At 40.8% G+C, this 15,094-nt stretch overlaps 1 long non-coding RNA gene across 1 annotated transcript; it reads right to left on the reverse strand.

The window, feature by feature from the left end:
• Positions 1-5,518: 5,518 nt before the first annotated feature.
• On the reverse strand, positions 5,519-14,057 carry LOC310921540. The gene is made up of 3 exons (XR_014592161.1): positions 12,962-14,057; positions 8,051-8,135; positions 5,519-5,632 (listed from the first exon to the last, which is right to left on the reverse strand). It is a non-coding gene; the product is annotated as an uncharacterized lncRNA (long non-coding RNA).
• Between the last annotated feature and the right edge of the window lie 1,037 nt (positions 14,058-15,094).

Raw genomic sequence — 15,094 nt, forward strand, 5'->3', positions numbered from 1 at the left:
CCCCCCAAAAAGTCACAGAAATCCCCCCAAAATCCCCCCAAAAAATCACAGAAATTCCCCAAAAAATTCCCCCAAAAATCACAGAAATTCCCCCCAAAAATTCCCCCAAAAATCACAGAAATTCCCCCCAAAAATCCCCCCAAAATCCCCCCAAAAATCCCAAAAAAATCCCCAAAAATCCCAAAAAATTCCCCAGGGGAAACTGAGGCACAAAGAGAGACCCCAAAAATCCCAGAAATTCCCCCCAAAAATCCAAAAAAGTCCCAGAAATTTCCTAAAAAATCCTATGAGGGAAACTGAGGCACAAAGGGAAAAAATCCCAGAAGTTTTCCCCAAAAACATCCCAGGGGAAACTGAGGCACAAAGAGACACGTCTTGAAGAAAATCCCCAAAACTTTTCCAGGAAACCCCAAATCCCCCGAACCCCAAAATCCCCAAACCCCAAAATCCCCAAAATCCTCAAACCCCAAAGACCCCAAAACTCAACACCAAAGACCCCAAAGACCCAAAATTCAACCCCAAAGACCCCAAAATTCAACCCCAAAGACCCCAAAATTCAACCCCAAAGACACCAAAGACCCCACACCCCAAAACTCAACCTCCAAACCCCAAAATTCAACCCCAAAGACCCCAAAATTCAACCCAAAATTCAACCCCAAAGACCCCAAACTCCAAAACTCAACCCCAAAGACCCAAAGACGCCGAACTCCAAAACTCAATCCCAACGACCCCAAAATCCCCGAAAAGACTCCAAAACTCGACCCTAAAGACCCCAAAGACCCTAAAACCCCTAAAACTCAATCCCAGACCCCAAAGACCCCAAAACCCCTGAAAAGATTCCAAAACTCAACCCCAAAGGCCCCGAAAAGACTCCAAAACTCGACCCCAAAGACTCCAAAGACCCCAAAGGCCCCAAAACTCAACCCCAATGACCCCAAAACCCCCGAAAAGGCTCCAAACTCAACCCCAAAGACCCCAAAACTCCATCCCAAAGACACCAAAGACCCCAAACCTCAAAACTCAATCCCAACGACCGTAAAGATCCCAAAACTCAACCCCAAAACCCCCGAATCTTTCAAAACCCCAGAAACCAAAACTCCAACTCCAGGAACACCCCAAGGGCCTTCTCAGAACATCCCAAAGACCCCAAAACTCAACCCCAAAGACACCAAAGACCCCAAACCCCAAAACTCAACCCCAACGACCCCAAACTCCAAAACTCAATCCGAACGACTGTAAAGACACCAAAACTCAACCCCAAAGACCCCAAAGACCCCAAAACTCAATCCCAAAAACCCCAAAGACCCCAAAGGCCCTAAAATTCAATCCCAATGACCGTAAAGACGCCAAACACCCCAAAACTCAACCCTAAAGACCCAAAACTCAACCCCAAAGACCCCAAAGACCCCAAAACTCAACTATAAACACACCAAAACCCCAAAACTCAACCCCAAAGACCCCAAAACTCAACCCCAAAGACCCCAAAGACCCCAAAACTCAACTATAAACACACCAAAACCCCAAAACTCAACCCCAAAGACCCCAAAACTCAACCCCAAAGACCCCAAAACTCAACTACAAACACACCAAAACCCCAAAACTCCACCCCAAAGACCCCAAACCTCAAAACTCAACCCAAACGACCCTAAAGACCCCCAAAACTCAACCCCAAAGACCCCAAAACTCAACTACAAACACACCAAAACCCCAAAACTCCACCCCAAAGACCCCAAACGTGAAAACTCAATCCCAACGACCATAAAGACACCAAAACTCAATCCCAATGACCCCAAACCCCCAAAAGACCCCAAATCTCAACCCCAAACCCCAAAAAAGCCCCAAACTCACGCAGGCACTGGGGTTTGGGGTGGCTCCAGCGGCCGCTCTTGGTGCAGTTGCTGCGGGCGGCGCCCACCAGGCGGAAGGCGGCGTCGCAGCGGAACTCGGCCCACGTCCCCTCCACCGGAACCCTCTCCATGGCCCCCGGCGTCACCTGACCGTTCTCCAGGCTCAGGTGGGACTTGGGGCACGTCCGCACTGCGGGGGGGGACAAAACGGGAATTGAGAAATTCCAAAGAATTGTTATCGAGAAATTCCAAAAATTGGCATTGAGAAATTCCAAAAATTGGCATTGAGGAATTCCAAAAATTGTCATTGAGAAACCCCAAAATGGGCGTCAGGGATCCCAAAATTGTCATTGAGAAACCCAAAAATTGTCATTGAGGAATTCCAAAAATTGGCATTGAGAAATTCCAAAAATTGTCATTGAGAAACCCCAAAATGGGCGTCAGGGATCCCAAAATTGTCATTGAGAAACCCAAAAATTGTCATTGAGGAATTCCAAAAATTGGCATTGAGAAATTCCAAAAATTGACATTGAGGAACCCCAAAAATTGTCATTGAGAAATTCCAAAAATTGGCATTGAGAAACCCAAAAATTGACATTGAGAAATTCCAAAAATTGGCATTGAGGAATTCCAAAAATTGTCATTGAGAAATTCCAAAAATTGTCATTGAGAAAACCCAAAATGGGCGTCAGGGAACCCAAAAATTGTCATTGAGAAATTCCAAAAATTGGCATCAGGGAACCCAAAAAATTGTCATTGAGAAATTCCAAAATTGTCATTGAGAAATTCCAAAAATTGGCATTGAGAAACCCCAAAATTGGCATTGAGAACCCCCAAAATGGGCATCAAGGAACCCCAAAATTGTCATTGAGAAACCCCAAAAAATTGTTATTGAGAAATTCCAAAAATGGGCTTTGGGGACCCCAAAATGGACATTGGGGACCCCAAAATGGGCATTTGTGGCCCTAAAATGGACATTGGGGACCCCAAAATGGGCACTGGGGACCCCAAAATGGGCGTTGGGGACCTCAAAATGGGCATCGGGGAACCCAAAATTGTCATTGAGAAACCCCAAAAATGGGCTTTGGTGAACCCAAGATGGACATGGGTTGGTGACCCCAAAAATTGTCATTGAGAAACCCCAAAATGGGTGTCAGGGAACCCAAAATGGGAATTAAGGAATCCCAAAACGGGCATTGGGGACCCCAAAATGGGCGTCAGCATTGATGGAACATCAACATTGATGGAACATTGACTTTAATGACATCAACGTTGATGCAACGTCAACATTGATGGATCATTGACCTTGATGGAACATTGACTTTAATGGAACGTCAACATTGACGGAACATTGACCAATGGAACATTGACCTTGATGGAACGTCAACTTTGATGGAACGTCAACATTGACAGAACGTCAACATTGATGGAACGTCAACATTGACCTTGATGGGACATCAACATTGACAGAACGTCAACATTGACGAAACATTGACCTTGATGGATCATCAACATTGAAGGAACATTGACTTTAATGGAACATCAACATCGACGAAACGTCAACACTGACAGAACATCAACATTGACATAACATCAACTTTGATGAAACGTCAACATTGACGGATCATTGACATTGATGGATCATTGACCTTGATGGATCATTGACATTGATGGATCGTTGACATTGATGGATCATTGACATTGATGGATCATTGACATTGATGGAACGTCAACATTGACAGAATGTCAACATTGACAAAACGTCAACATTGACCTTGATGGAACATTGACCTTGACGAAACATCAACATTGATGGATCATTGGCCTTGACGAAACTTCAACATCGATGGAACATCGACATTGATGGGTCATTGACATTGATGGGTCATTGACATTGATGGGTCATTGACATTGATGGGTCATCGACATTGATGGGTCATCGACATTGATGGGTCATTGACTTTAATGACATCAACATTGATGCAACGTCAACATTGATGGAACATTGACCTTGATGGAACATCAACATTGATGGAACATCAACAGTGACGGAACGTTGACCTTGACGAAACGTCAACATTGATTGAACATTGACTTTGATGGAACGTCAACATTGACGGAACATCAACATTGATTGAACATTGACCTTCTTGATGAAACATGAACATTGACGAAACATCAACATTGATGGAACGTCAACCTCGATGGAACATCAACATTGATGGATCATTGACCTTGACGAAACCTCAACATTGACGAACCGTCAACATTGACAAAACATTGACTTTCATGGATCATTGACTTTGATGAAACATCAACATTGATGGAACATTGACCTTGATGCAACGTCAACATTGACGGAACATCAACATTGATGGAACGTCAACATTGACGAAACGTTGACATTGATGAAACGTCAACATTGACCTTGATGGATCATTGACCTTGATGGATCATTGACCTTGACGAAACCTCAACATTGACGAAACATCAACATTGACAAAACATTGACCTTGATGGATCATTTCCCTTTATGGAACATCAACGTTGACGAAACGTCAACATTGACGAAACGTTGACCTTGATGGAACATCAACGTTGACGAAACGTCAACCTTGACATAACAACAACATCCAATGGACGGAAACCACCAATAAAATGGCGACCACCAACCAAACCAAACCAAACCACCGACGAAACTACGACAACGACTGGACACCAACCCCACCCAAAGGTGCCGATGACCCCGCGGTGACATCCGCGGTGGATTTTTTTAGGGGTTTTTAGGGGGGCATTTGGGGGGTTTTTTTAGGCGATTTTTTTGGGGTTTTTTCAGATTTTTTTGGGGTTTTTTAAGGATTTTTTAGGGTTTTTTAAGGAGGATTTTTTGGATTTTTTTAGGGGTTTTAGGGGGGAATTTGGGTTTTTTTAGGGTTTTTTTAGGGTTTTTTGGGGGGGATTTGGGGTTTTTAGGGAGAATTTGGAGGGTTTTTGGGGGTTTGGAGGGTTTTTTTGGGGGTGGGGAAGGTGATGTCAGAGGGGGGAGGTGAAAAGTGGGAGGGGAAAGAGAGGGGGGAAAAAAAGGGGGTTTGGGATGGGAAAATGGGAGAAAAAGGGGAAAATGGGAGAAAAAAGGGGAAAATTAGGGGGCAAATGAGGGGGGAAATGAGGAGAGAAATGGGGAAAAATTAGGGGGAAAAATGGAAAAAATTAGGAGGAAAAATAGGGAAAAATAGGGAAAAATTAGGGAAAATAGGGAAAAAATAGGGAAAAATAGGGAAAAAATAGGGAGAAAATGGGGGGGGGAATAGAGAAAAATTAAACAGAAGCTAGTGTAAACTTCCACAACACCGATGGAACGTTGACATTGATGAAACGTCAACATTGACAAACCATTGACCTTGATGGAAGATCAACGTCGACGAAACGTCAACATCGACGTAACAACAACATCCAACGGACGGAAACCACCAACAAAACGACGACCACCAACAAAACTGAGACCCCCATGGACCAAACGGCGACACCAACCCCACCCAAAGGTGCCGACGACCCCGCGGTGACGCCCCGGCGACACTCACGGCAGCGGCTGGGGTGGCCCATGGCCGTCCAGGTGCCGTCGCGTTGGCACTTGCGCACTTTGGGCCCCACGATCTCGCGCTCGGGCCGACAGACGTACTCGATCTCGTAGTCGAAGGGGAGGAACCGGACGCTCCGAACTTCCTCCGGCGTCAGGCCCCGGTAGCGGATCCCGCCGTCGCGGGGAGGGTGGATGATCTGGCAGCCTGAGGGGGAAAAAAAAGGAAAAAAATGGAGGATTTTGGCAAAAAAAAATTCAATTTTTTTTGGGTCGAAAATATGGCGGCGTGGGGAGACCAAAAAATGGGGGGGTTTTTGGGAAAAAACGGGGGATTTTGGGAAAAAAATTCAATTTTTTTGGGTTGAAAATATGGCGGCGTGGGGACATAAAAATGGGGGGTTTGGGGTGAAAATGTTGGATTTTGGGGAAAAAAAATGGGGTTGGGGACACCAAAAAATTGGGGATTGATGACACCAAAAAATGTGGGATTTTGGGAAAAAAAAATGTGGGATTTTGGGTAAAAAATTTGGGATTTTGGGGTAAAAAATGTGGAGTTTGGGAAAAAAATTCAAATTTTTTTGGGTCGAAAATATGGCGGCGCGGGGACATAAAATATGGGGGGTTTGGGGTGAAAAAATGGGAGATTTTGGGTGAAAAATGTTGGATTTTGGGGAAAAAAAATGGGGTTGGGGACACTGAAAAATGGGGGATTTTTGGGTGAAAAATGTGGGATTTGGGGGAAAAAAATTCAATTTTTTTGGGTCTAAAATACGGCGGCGTGGGGAGACCAAAAAATGGGGGGGTTTTTGGGAAAAAATGGGGGATTTTGGGAAAAAAATTCAATTTTTTTGGGGTTGAAAATATGGCGGCGTGAAGAGACATAAAAATGGGGGGTTTGGGGTGAAAATGTTGGATTTTGGGGAAAAAAAAATGGGGTTGGGGACACCAAAAAATTGGGGATTGATGACACCAAAAAATGTGGGATTTTGGGAAAAAAATGTGGGATTTTGGGGTAAAAAATTTGGGATTTTGGGGTAAAAAAATGTGGAGTTTGGGAAAAAAATTCAAATTTTTTTGGGTCGAAAATATGGCGGCGCGGGGACATAAAAAATGGGGGATTTGGGGTGAAAAAATGGGAGATTTTGGGTGAAAAATGTTGGATTTGGGGAAAAAAAATGGGGTTGGGGACACTGAAAAATGGGGGATTTTGGGGTGAAAAATGTGGGATTTTGGGGCACCAAAAAATGGGGGATTTTTGGGGTGAAAAATGTGGGATTTGGGGGAAAAAAATTCAATTTTTTTGGGTCTAAAATATGGCGGCGTGGGGGAGACCAAAAAATGGGGGGTTTTTGGGAAAAAATGGGGGATTTTTGGGGTGAAAAATGTGGAATTTTGGGGCACCAAAAAATGGGGGATTTTGGGGTGAAAAATGGGGGATTTTGGGGTGAAAAATATGGAATTTTGGACACCAAAAAAAATGGGGGATTTTGGGTGAAAAATGTGGGATTTTGGGGAAAAAAATGGGGGATTTTGGGTGAAAAATGTGGGATTTTGGGGCCACCAAAAAATGGGGGATTTTGGGTGAAAAATGTGGGATTTGGGGGCACAAAAAATGTGGGTTTGGCCCTAAAAAATGTGGGATTTTGGGGTGAAAATAGGGAATTTTGGGGCATCAAAAAATGGGGGATTTTGGGGTGAAAATGTGGGATTTTGGGGCACCAAAAAATGGGGGATTTTTGGGGTGAAAAATGGGGGATTTGGGGGAAAAAAATTCAATTTTTTTGGGTCTAAAATATGGCGGCGTGGGGAGACAAAAAAATGGGGGGTTTTGGGGTGAAAAAATGGGAGATTTTGGGTGAAAAATGTTGGATTTTGGGGAAAAAAAATGGGGTTGGGGACACTGAAAAATGGGGGATTTTGGGGTGAAAAATGTGGAATTTGGGGCACCAAAAAATGGGGGATTTTGGGGCACCAAAAAATATGGAATTTTGGGGTAAAAATGTGGAATTTTGGGGCACCAAAAAATGGGGGATTTGGGGATGGAAATATGGAATTTGGGACACCAAAAAAACTCTGGGATTGGCCCTAAAAATTTGGGAATTACCCCAAAAATTCAGGAATTATCCCAAAAAATCAGGAATTATCCCAAAAAATCAGGAATTAACCCAAAAAATTGAGAATTAACCCAAAAATTTGGGAATTACCCCAAAAAATCAGGAATTACCCCCAAAAATCTGGAATTAACCCCAAAAAATCAGGAATTGACCCAAAAAATTGGGAATTACCCCAAAAAATTGGGAATTACCCCAAAAAATCAGGAATTATCCCAAAAAATTGGGAATTAACCCCAAAAAATTGGGAATTAACCCCAAAAAATTCAGGAATTACCCCAAAAATCAGGGAATTAACCCAAAAAATTGGGAATTAACCCCAAAAAATTGGGAATTGGCCCAAAAAATCTGGAATTAACCCCAAAAAATCTGGATTTAACCCCAAAAATCAGGGAATTAACCCCAAAAAATTGGGAATTAACCCCAAAAAATCTGGATTTAACCCCCAAAAAAATGGGAATTAACCCCAAAAAAATCTGGGAATTACCCGAAAAAAGTGGGAATTTGGTTACCTTCGGTGAGGTTGACGTGGACGGCGCCGCGGGAGGAGCCGACGAGGAGCAGCAGGAGCAGCACAGGGGACACTGAGAGTGACATCTGGGGACAGGAAAGGGTTAAATGGGGACAATATAGGGGACGGATCCTATAGGGGACACCCCAAATATGGGTCAGATCCTATAGGGGACACAGGGGACACTGAGAGTGACATCTGGGGACAGGAAAGGGTTAATTATGGATCCTATAGGGGATGGATCCTATAGGGGACACCCAGGGGACACCCAGGGGGACATCTGGGGACAGGAAAGGGTTAATTGTGGATCCTATAGGGGACAAATCCTATAGGGGACACCCCAAATATGGGTCAGATCCTATAGGGGACACCCCAAAATCGGGAGAAATCCTATAGGGGATGGATCCTATAGGGGACACCCCAAACATTGGAAAAATCCCATTGGTGACACTTCAAATATGGGTCAGACCCTATAGGGGACAAATCCTATAGGGGACACTGAAATTATGGGACAGACCCCAAATATGGGACAGGTCCTATAGGGGACACCCCAAAACTGGGAGAAATCCTATAGGGGACAACTCAAAATTGGGACAAATCCTATAGGGGACACCCCAAAATTATGGGAGAAATCCTATAGGGGACAACTCAAATATGGGGAAAATCCTATATTGGACAGACCCTATAGGGGACACCCCAAAACTGGGAAAAATCCTATAGGGGACACTCTTTATATGGGACAAATCCTATAGGGGACACCCCAAAATTATGGGACAAATCCTATAGGGGACGGATCCTATAGGGGACACAGGGGACACCCAGGGCGACATCTGGGGACAGGAAAGGGTTAATTGTGGATCCTATAGGGGACGGATCCTATAGAGGACACCCCAAATATGGGTCAGATCCTATAGGGGATGGATCCTATAGGGGACACCCCAAATATTGGAAAAATCCCATTGGTGACACTTCAAATATGGGTCAGATCCTATAGGGGACAAATCCTATAGGGGACACCCCAAATATTGGATTTATCCTACAGGAGACACCGAAATTATGGGATAAATCCTATAGGGGACACCCCAAATATTGGATTTATCCTATAGGAGACACCGAAATTATGGGATAAATCCTATAGGGGACACCGAAATTATGGGACAGACCCCAAATATTGACACAAATCCTATAGGGGACACCCCAAATATGGGAGAAATCCTATAGGGGACACCCCAAATATGGGAGAAATCCTATAGGGGACACCCCAAATATTGGATTTATCCTATAGAGGAAACCCCAAAACTGGGAAAAATCCTATAGGGGACACCCCAAAATTATGGGAAAAATCCTATAGGTGACACCTCAAATATGGGACAGACCCTATAGGGGACAAACTCTATAGGGGAAACCACAAAACTGGGAAAAATCCTATAGGGGACACCCCAAAATTATGGGAGAAATCCTATAGGAGACACTCTAAATATGGGACAAATCCTATAGGGGACACCTCAAAATTGGGAAAAATCCTATAGGGGACAAATCCTATAGGGGACATCCTAAAATTGGCAGAAATCCCATTATTGACACCCCAAAACTGGGACAGATCCTATAGGGGACATCCAATATATTGTATGGATCCTATAGGGGACAAATCCTATAGGGGACACCCCAAAATTGGGACCAATCCTATAGGGGACACCCCAAATATGGGTCAGATCCTATAGGGGACACAGGGGACACCCAGGGCGACATCTGGGGACAGGAAAGGGTTAATTGTGGATCCTATAGGGGATGGATCCTATAGGGGACACAGGGAACACCCAGGGCGACATCTGGGGACAGGAAAGGGTTAATTGTGGATCCTATAGGGGATGGATCCTATAGGGGACACCCCAAAATTATGGGAAAAATCCTATAGGGGATGGATCCTATAGGGGACACTCCAAAATTATGGGAAAAATCCTATAGGGGACACCCCAAAACTGGGGCCAATCCTATAGGGGACACCCCAAATATTGACAAAAATCCTATAGGGGACACCCCAAAATACAGGAAAAATCCCATTGGTGACACTTCAAATATGGGTCAGACCCTATAGGGGACAAATCCTATAGGGGACACCCCAAATATTGGATTTATCCTATAGGGGACAAACCAAAAATGGGAGAAATCCTATAGGGGACAACACAAATATGGGAGAAATCCTATAGGGGACACCCTAAAAATGGCAAAAATCCTATAGGGGATGGATCCTATAGGGGACACCTCAAATATTGGATTTATCCTATAGGGGACACCGAAATTATGGGAGAAATCCTATAGGGGACACCCCAAAATTGGGAAAAATCCTATAGGGGACACCCCAAATATGGGAGAAATCCTATAGGGGACACCAAAATTATGGGAAAAATCCTATAGGGGACACCTCAAATATGGGGAAAATCCTATATTGGACAGACCCTATAGGGGACACCCCAAAAATGGGAAAAATCCTATAGGGGACACTCTTTATATGGGAGAAATCCTATAGGGGACACCCCAAAATTATGGGACAAATCCTATAGGGGATGGATCCTATAGGGGACACCCCAAATATGGGTCAGATCCTATAGGGGACACAGGGGACACCCAGGGTGACATCTGGGGACAGGAAAGGGTTAAATGGGGACAATATAGGGGACAAATCCTATAGGGGACAGATCCTATAGGAGACACCAAAATTATGGGAGAAATCCTATAAGGGACAACTCAAAATTGGCAGAAATCCTATAGGGGACAAACCAAAATTATGGGAGAAATCCTATAGGGGACACCCCAAATATGGGACACATCCTATAGGGGATGGATCCTATAGGGGACACCCCAAATATTGGGACAATCCCATAGGGGATATCCCATATATGAGACCTATAAGGGACATCCCAATCCTATAATGGACACCCCAAGATTGGCAAAATCCCATTGGGGACACCTCAATTATGGGGAAGATCCTATAGGGGATGGATCCTATATGGGACACACCAAAATTGGCACAAATCCTATAGGGGACACCCCAAAATTATGGGAGAAATCCTATAAGGGACAACACAAATATGGGAGAAATCCTATAGGGGACACCCCAAATATTGGAACAAATCCTATAGGAGACACTCTTTATATGGGACGGATCCTATAGGGGATGGACCCTATAGGGGACACCCCAAAAATAGGACTTATCCTATAGGGGACACCAAAATTATGGGAGAAATCCTATAGAAGACACCCCAAATATTGACATAAATCCTATAGGGGACACCTAAAAATTGGGAAAAATCCTATAGGGGATGGATCCTATAGGGGACACCCCAAATATTGGATTTACCCTATAGGGGACACCGAAATTATGGGAGAAATTCTATAGGGGACACCAAAAATATGGGACAGATCCTATAGAGGACAAACCCTAAAAGGGACAAATCCTATAGGGGACACTGAAATTATGGGAGAAATCCTATAGGGGATGGATCCTATAGGGGACACACCAAATATCTGATTTATCCTATAGGGGACACACCAAAATTATGGGAAAAATCCTATAGGGGACACCCCAAATATTGGATTTATCCTATAGGGGACAAACCCTAAAAGGGACAGATCCTATAGGGGACACCCCAAAATACAGGAAAAATCCTATAGGGGACAAACTCTATAGGGGAAACCACAAATATGGGACAGATCCTATAGGGGACAGCCCAAATATTGACATAAATCCTATAGGGGACACTGAAATTATGGGAGAAATCCTATAGGGGAAACCCCAAAATTGGGAAAAATCCTATAGGGGACACCCCAAATATGGGACAAATCCTATAGAAGACACCCCAAAATAGAATAAAATAAAATAAAATAAAATAAAATAAAATAAAATAAAATAAAATAAAGTAAAATAAAATAAAGTAAAGTAAAATAAATAAAGTAAAATAAAATAAAATATACAATACAATACAATACTATGCTATACTATACAATACAATACAATAAAAAATAGAATAAAATAAAATAAAATAAAATAAAATAAAGTAAAGTAAAGTAAAATAAAATAAAATAAAATAAAATAAATAAAGTAAAATAAAATAAAATACACAATACAATACAATACTATACAATACAATAAAAATAAAATAAAATAAAATAAAACAAAGTAAAATAGAATAAAATAAAATAAATATAAAATACAATACAACACAATAAAATAAAGTAAATAAAATAGAACAAAATAAAATAAACCCCAAAATTATTCCAGACCCCCCCCCCAAAAAAAACATAAAATAAAATAGAATAAAATAAAATAAAATAAAATAAAATAAAATAGAATAAAATAAAATAAAATGGAATAAAAGTAAAATAAAATAGAATAAAATAAAGTAAAATAAAATAAAATAGAATAGAATAGAATAGAGTTGAATAAAATAGAATAGAATAAAATAGAATAAAATAAAATAAATATAAAATAAAATAAAATAAAGTAAAACAGAATAAAATAGAATAAATATAAAATAAGGTAAAATAAAATAAATATAAAATAAATATAAAATAAAAAAGAATAAAATACAACAGAATAAAAAATGGAATAAAATAAAGCAGAATAAAATAAAAATAGAATAAAATAGAATAAAAGAAAATAAAATCGAATAAGATTGAATAAAATAGAATAAAAGAAAATAAAGTAAAATGGAATAAAATAGAATAAAAATAAAATAAAATGAATAGAATAAAACACAATAAAAATAAAATAAAATCAAATAAAAATACAATACAATACAACACAATCCAATAAAATAGAGCAGAATAGAATAAAATAAAATATAAATAAAATAAAAATAAATGATTTTTGAGGAGGGGTCGCTTTAAAGGGGGGGGAGGGGCGGCTCCTTACCTTGGCCTCGAGTGTCCCAAAAATCCGAGAAAAAAATCCCAAAAAACACCAAAAAACACCAAAAAATTCAAGGTGGGGGAGGGGAAAAATCCCCCCCAAAAACCCACAAAAAAATCCCAAAAAAATCTCAAAAAAAAACCCCAAAAAATCCCCAAAAAAACCCCAAAAAATCCGAAAAAAATCCCAAAAAAATCAGCAAAAAATAATAAAAAAAATCCGAATTAAAATCCCAAAAAATCCGGAAAAAAACCCCCAAAAAATCCCCCAAAAATAAATAAATAAAATAAAATAAAATAAAGCCAAAAAAATCCCCCCAAAAAATCCGAAAAAAATCCCCAAAAAAACCCCCAAAAAATCCTCAATAAATAAATTAAAAAAAAAAAATAAAATAAACCCAAAAAAATCTCTAAAAAAAATCCGAAAAAAAACCAAAAAAAATCCGAAAAAAAATCCCCAAAAAATCCTCAAGAAATAAAATAAAAAAGCCAAAAAATCCGAAAAAAAAAATCACCAAAAAATCCCAAAAAAAATCCGAAAAAAATCCCCAAAAAATCCGAAAAAAATCCCCCAAAAAATCCTCAATAAATAAATAAAATAAAATAAATAAAACCTCGAAAAATCCGAAAAAAAATCACCAAAAAATCCCCAAAAAATCCGAAAAAAATCCCCAAAAAATCCAAAAAAATCCCCAAAAAATCCCCAAAAAATCCTCAATAAATAAATAAAATAAAATAAATAAAAACCCAATAAATTAAAATTAAAAGAGGGAAAAAAACCTCAAAAAAAATCCACAAAAAAATTGAATTTTTGGAGGGATTTTCCCACGGGTGGGGGGAGGGGCCCCGTTAAACCCGCAAAAAAAAAAAAAAAAAATCAAAAATAAATAAATAAAAATAAATTAAAAATAAATTAAAAATAAATAAAATTTTTTTGGATTTTTTTTTTTTAAGGGGGTGGGGGAGGGGAGAAAAAAAAACCCCCCGAAAATTCCCCCCAAAAAAATTTTGGGATTTTTTGGGGGGAGATTTTTTTTTTTTTTTTTTTTTGGGTTATTTTTGGGCCGCTCCGGGAAACACCCGCGGGGTGGGGGAGGGGCGGGGGGAGGGGCGGGGGAGGGGCGGGGATTAAAAGGGGGAGGGGCGGAAATGGGGGAGGGGCTTGGGAGGTTTTAGGGGGGGAAATTGAGATTTTTTGGGGGTTTTGGGGGGTTTCAGGGGAAAAAAAGGGATTTTTTGGGGGTTTGGGGAGAAAAAAATGGGACTTTTGGGGGAAAAAATGGGATTTTTTTTGGGAAAATTAAAGATTTTGGGGGGAAAAAATGGGATTTTTTGGGGGGATTTTTAGGGGATTTTTGGGGAAAATTTGGGGGGGTTGGGGGGAAAAAAAAAGGGAATTTTTAGGGGGTTTTGGGGGGAAAAAATGGGATTTTTTTAGGGGAAAATTGAAATTATTGAGGGAAATTTTGGGGCGTTTTGGGGGTTATTGCGGTGAAATAGGGATTTTTTGGGGGGGAAAAATGGGATTTTTTTAGGGGATTTTTGGGGGATTTTGGGGGGAAAAAAAGGGAATTTTTTGGGGTTTTTTTTGGGAGAAATTTGGATTTTTAGGGGATTTTTTGGGGGGGATTTTTGGGGAAAAATGGGATTTTTTTGGGGAAAAAATGGGATTTTGGGGGGGTTTTTTGGGATGAAATTTGGATTTTTAGGGGATTTTGGGGGGTTTTAGGGGGAAAAATGGGATTTTTTGGGGGTTTTGGGGGCAAAAAATGGGATTTTTTGGGGTTTTTTTGGGGAGAAATTTGGATTTTTAGGGGATTTTTGGGGGATTTGGGGGAAAAAATGGGAATTTTTTTGGGTTTTGGGATGAAAATTGGATTTTTAGGGGATTTTTGGGGGTTTTAGGGGAAAAAATGGGATTTTTTTGAGGTTTAAAGGGGGAAAACGGGGATTTTTAGGGGGAAATTTGGGGGTTTTGGGGATTTTTAGGGGGAAATTTGGTGGTTTGGGGGTTTTGGGGGAAAAAATGGGATTTTTGGGGGGTTTAAAGGGGGAAAAATGGGATTTTGGGGGGGATTTTTGGGGAGAAAAAATGGGATTTTTAGGGGGAAAAATAGGAATTTTTTTGGGAAAATTA

Source organism: Zosterops lateralis (genome assembly GCF_965231275.1).
Source record: "Zosterops lateralis genome assembly, chromosome: 35".
Lineage (NCBI taxonomy): Eukaryota > Metazoa > Chordata > Aves > Passeriformes > Zosteropidae > Zosterops > Zosterops lateralis.